Raw genomic sequence first — 5,764 nt, 5'->3', positions numbered from 1 at the left:
CATTGAAACACATCTCCACAACAGGAGTCTTTGATTCTCCATTCAAGTGATTTAATTTAATTTAATGAAATAACTGTGAAATAACCTGGTCGCATGATCTGAATCGAATTTCCACGTGTTTATTCCACAGTATTCCATGTTTACTGCATTCTATCATAATGTACCCCTCTGTGCACTGTAATTCATAGTACACCAGTCATTCCAGTTTGTTTACATTCTGTAAAGGTTCAGTTTCAACTCTAGGTATTGTGGCAAAGTGGGTAAGTGTTTGCAGGTGAAGGGAATACAGCAGTGCAGAAAAAACAGACGGACAACGATATCCAGGTGCAATGGTGTGTATTGATTGTAATTTCCAAAAACTGACGGCAAAACAAACAGTAAACAATAATGCTGTAAAGTGATACAGCGGCGTGTATCACTTTATTTGTAATCCCCGGGCTTAACCCGTAACCAATAGTCCCGTTCTTTATACACCCACACATAACACAAAACACATACACAGGTCCTTTTAGTGAGTGAATTAGTGCTTGTGGTGCAAATACTGTTCTCTGTGAAACAAGGGAAGTGCTGGTGTCCTGTTTGGTGCTGGCCTTTGGCTACCGCTCCGGATCGTGTTTGTAGTCTTAACAATAAACAAACAGTTTTCACCGTTTCTCCTTTTAGGTTTTCTCTAACCATTTACAAAGGAACAGATCACTTTACTATGTCCCCTTTTTATACCCTCACCCATGACCCCTTGGTTAACGAGCACATCAGCTCCTCCAATCCGCGGATGCCACGCCGTTTCCCGTCCGGGTGACTGAGTTTGTGTACTGTAGCTCCGCCCCCTTTCTAGATGGCCGACTTCCACCTAACCCTGGGAATAAACTGTTGTGCCATTTAGTCCAGGGTACTCTGTTCCCTTTACACAGGTTGGGAGGGAGATCTAACACCAAGAATCATTCGATCTCTGTCACAGTATACATGGTCCATCCCTCTCTAAAGCCTTGTCACTTTGCCTCTCTGTAATTTAAAGGAATGCTAACCAAGGTTTTAAAATCTAATGTCTTACCTTTTATTAACATTAACAATATTATCACTGGTCCCCCTTTAACTGTTAAAGATCATTTAGTTCCTTGTTTGGTTCCTTATATATATATATATATATATATATATATATATATATATATATATATATATATATATATATATACACTGTATATATTACAAATAAATCAAAACACCAAATTCCAGTAACCCTTATATCACGCACGACCAACTGACAATAATTCTAAAGGCATGAATAATGGCATTTACAATGCATTGTGTTATTTTTTTTTAAAATTAAAACATGATTCATAATAAGTTAAGGTTATGCCCGCCCAAAGTGTCCACAAGAAGACACGTATACTATAAGACAAGATCAACTGTACCTATTAACTTCCACAGTACTTCAATATGAAAATGTGTTGCTGAATCCTAGCACCTCATTATTCCATGTGTTGTAGTTCACTCCAATTGTCTAGCTGCAATTAGACCATGTGACTCTGTAGCCAAGATACCAGGATACAACAGTTCAAATTATCCCCACCTTGTTAATAAAATGTGATTCATTTGTTAGTACTGTATATTAAAATATCATTTTGGAATGGAAGTCATTATTTTGCTAAATTATTTTATTGTCTTCCGAGCAATTTGGTTTGATTCATATTAACTTTCAACAACTAAAGCTTTTAGCTTTTATTGAAACAAATCTCATACTTTTACCATAATTTAGTCAAATTACCTGTCATCAGGGAGATGTGCTTGTTCTCTGAGCTACAATACAATTTTAACAATAATGAACTCCTCTGGTTTGTTTGCATCTTAGTTATTTAGCAGGGGAATTGTTTAGTCGCAAGTACAGCACTCTGATAAAAACACCTTGGATTCTATTTCTCAATTCCCACTCATAGGGTGGCACGGTGGTGTAGTGGTTAGTGCTGCTGCCTCACAGCGCCAGGGTCCTGGGTTCGAATCCAGTCTAGGGTACTGTCTGTGTGGAGTTTACATGTTCTCCCCATGTTCATGTGGGTTACGCTGGTTTCCTCCCACAGTCGAAAGACATGCTGTCCAGGTTGATTGGTCACTCTAAATTGCCCTGTGTGTGTGTGGTTCCCTCCAATGGACTTGCGTCCCGTCCAGGGTGTAGTCTCGCCTTGCACCCTGCGTATGCTGGGTTAGGCTCCGGCTCACCGTGACCCTGTAAAGGAGTAAGCGGTTAATGATAATGGATGGATTTCCCACTCATACATATTAATCTGTGCAAGTGCCTTTGTCATTTTGACTTGCCTTAATGAAAGTTCACATCCATTGGAAAGCAAATACTAACAAAGACACAATTATCCAAATTTATTTTAGTATCCACCAACACCAGCCAATCAATAGTTTGCACTGCCAAGTCAACCAATCCCAGCTTTCAGATAAACTATAAGTAGGGCTTTTGTTTTTTGTTTTTTATTAATATAATTTTTCGGTGCTTATTTTTAGCTGTTTTCGAGTTTTATGCATATATATATATATATATATATATATATATATATATATATATATATATATATATATTTTCAAGTTTATATACGGTATGAAATGATTGTTTTCAGTTACTTTCCAAAATTCGTGGTCACAATATGTATAGTAACTTGACACTTGTACCTTCTTTCCTTTGCTGTCTTCCACAATTAAATCCTTCTGGTCACAAGCATATTCTTCTGGGGTTTTATTTACATTTCGCCACAATTTGCAATTCTGTATTAAATTCCACGAGTGTGTAAGTGAACTCTATTGAACTGTAACATAGCTTTGTCTCGCGAGCAAGAACAGTGCTCTGTATTAAATTGTAATTACGTTTTAAATGTCGCAAGCGTGTACAATCCTACAATAGAAATGTAGGAATTTACTGCCACTCAGTAGATGGGGTGGGTTTAAGTATTCAGAACGAATCAATACAAGTCAGGAAGGACATTGCCCAGCTGCACTGGGTAATTATTTATTTATTTATTCATTTTCACAAGGAAAGGGGTCAAGTGAATATGAATTGAGTTTTCTGGTATTTATTAGATATACACTGATTTCATTTTTTTTTTTGTATTGGGGGTGTTTTATCAGTTTTAATTGGTTAAAACCGAAAATCTGAAGCTCTGACTATAAGCATCTCTCACAAGTAAAAAGTTATTTAATGTTTTTAATTTTTTTAATTTTTATTATTTTTAAATCGCATTATGTAATCCTTTATGGAAATTTTTAAGACTATTTTCCTAAAATCTTTCTCAGCGGAAGGGTACCCAACAAATCATTATAAGTTCATGGTAAATCTAGATTTTAGTGTTTTTCTAAAGAAAATAGTTAGAAAAATAATTTTGTAATAGCGATAGTGCCCTCTCGATGAAGGCTGTAGTGTGTGGGTGTTGACCTTGACTTTCGTTAGCGCTCTCCCCATCTGCTCAGGACGCTTAACTCCAGTCACGGTCAACTACCACATGGCAGAGCCTTCATCGACGGGCGCGATTGCTTAATTATAAGTCATATAGTATGAGCTATATATGTATGAGCTTTCCGTCTGTTTTTTATTTAGACTGAATGGCTTATTGATTAATATATTTATAATTGTTCGGTGGCTACCTCTAATCTCTTTGTATGACAGACCTGACACAGCAAAGACTGTGAGAAAACACTCTCAACACTTATAAACATACAAATAATAATTTGAAAAACAATAAATCAATCACCATTAAGAATTTGTCAAAATCTTGTACATATATTTATACCACAAGCGTGGGTATATCTAGTGTGGGATACATCCCACTCAAGTGGGATAACATGAGTGGGATAACATGCTTACTGGGATTAGTTTCGAATGTTTATTCTCCAATCCAGTGGTGTGCTGCTGAAATTCAGGATAGAGCTGAGCTTAAGTAGTTCAAATAATACTGCCGAGTTTTATACAACTTTTATACAACTGTAGCCCTTTCATTAACACTGGTAACGGTAGGAAACAAGAGAGACCGGCCTAATGTACTGAAAAGGAATGATTTCAGTCAGTAGATATTGCCAACATGGAAAGTTTCCTAAAACAGAATACTGAATGATTGGTATGCAGTTTTTATTCTCCTTAGGATGTCCTTACGTAAACCACTTATTCCTAATCTTAACTTGTTGCATCTTATTTCATATTGTATTTTAGCACTATAATTTGCATTTACTGTAAACTGTACTGTATTTAAATATTGACCTTGTATTATAACCCTGTACTGCCCTGTAGCACCTGTAAGTCACCTTGGGTAAAGGTGTCTGCCAAATAAATAAGTAAATAAATAAGTAAATAAATAAATAAATAAATAAATAAATAAATAAATAAATAAATAAATAAAATAAAATAATAATAATAATATCAGGGCTCATGATTCATTGGCACATCCTCCTGCAGTCATGGATGGCTCATGGGAAAGTCAGGGATAAGGACTCTAAATGATGTGGGGTTTAAAAAAGATCTCACGATCATCTCTTTATTCAATAGGCACTCTTTCAAAAACCACGGCATGGCTGAGTAGCACCAGATTGTAAAGATCCATCTATTGTATCTGTGTTGAAATCTTCTTAGTTGCCATGTACAATAAAAAGCCATATCACAAAGCTTTTGCACAAGATGATATATGTATCTTTAGCTTAGCATTTTATCCTTGTAAAAGTCCCTTGAGTAGACAGATATTTCCTGAAGCATGTTTCCAGAAAGCACACCCCTCCTTTCCGAGGTTTAAAAAGATTATGACAACTGTCCCAGACTTATAATATATGTATAGGAGGCTGTGTTGTCCAGTGGTTAAAGAAACAGCCTTGTAACCAGGAGGTCCCCAGTTCAAATCCCAGCTCAGCCACTGACTCATTGTGTGACCCTGAGCAAGTCACTTAACCTCCTTGTGCTCTGTCTTTTGGGTGAGACGTTGTTGTAAGTGACTCTGTAAGTGACTAACTGATGCATAGTTCACACACCCTAGTCTTGTATCTTGTAAAGCGCTTTGTGATGGTGGTCCACTATGAAAGGCATTATATAAACATTATTTTATATATATATATAATTTTTTTTTAGGGTTGAAATTGAGCTCTGCCATTGGCTTGGCACATGGTTGTTAGAATGTCAGGTGTGAGGTTTGGACATACTGTCCTAGTGTCGTCATATATTGCTGAGTTATTCATCGTACTCACAGTATGGAGCATTGCTTATCACTCTGTATAGTTTATAAAATACTGTGGTATGCGGAACTGCTATTCTTTCTGAACTTGAGGACAATTCATGGTGATTGAAAGATGAATCCTCCATTTTAGGGGAACATACTGTAGGAAAAAACTGTTAAATTGTTCAATCAGTTGTTAATTATTATTTATTTCTTAGCAGACACCCTTATCCAGGGCGACTTACAATTGTTACAAGATATCACATTATTTTTACATACAATTACATTATTTTTTTGCACATTATTTTACATATATATACAGGGCAGATGCCACTAGGAGTAAAGAAGAGAAGGAAATATGTATGTGAAAATAAGATGAAAATGAGGCAGATCAGGATTACACAGCTACTGATGTTTTGAAATAAATAAATTACATAACATTTTTTTTAAAAGCTGAATTTTAACAAATTTAATTTACAAAAAACAAAAACACCCCCATGAAGGATGTGCCCACCTCTTCACTACACAGCAACAAAAATAAATGACATGAATTACTGAAGAGTATAGTATAAGTG

This window comes from Acipenser ruthenus, chromosome 6, assembly GCF_902713425.1.
Source record: "Acipenser ruthenus chromosome 6, fAciRut3.2 maternal haplotype, whole genome shotgun sequence".
Taxonomy (NCBI): Eukaryota; Metazoa; Chordata; class Actinopteri; order Acipenseriformes; family Acipenseridae; genus Acipenser; species Acipenser ruthenus.
The sequence above is the reverse complement of the archived record's forward strand: the minus strand, read 5'-3'. Positions refer to the sequence as shown.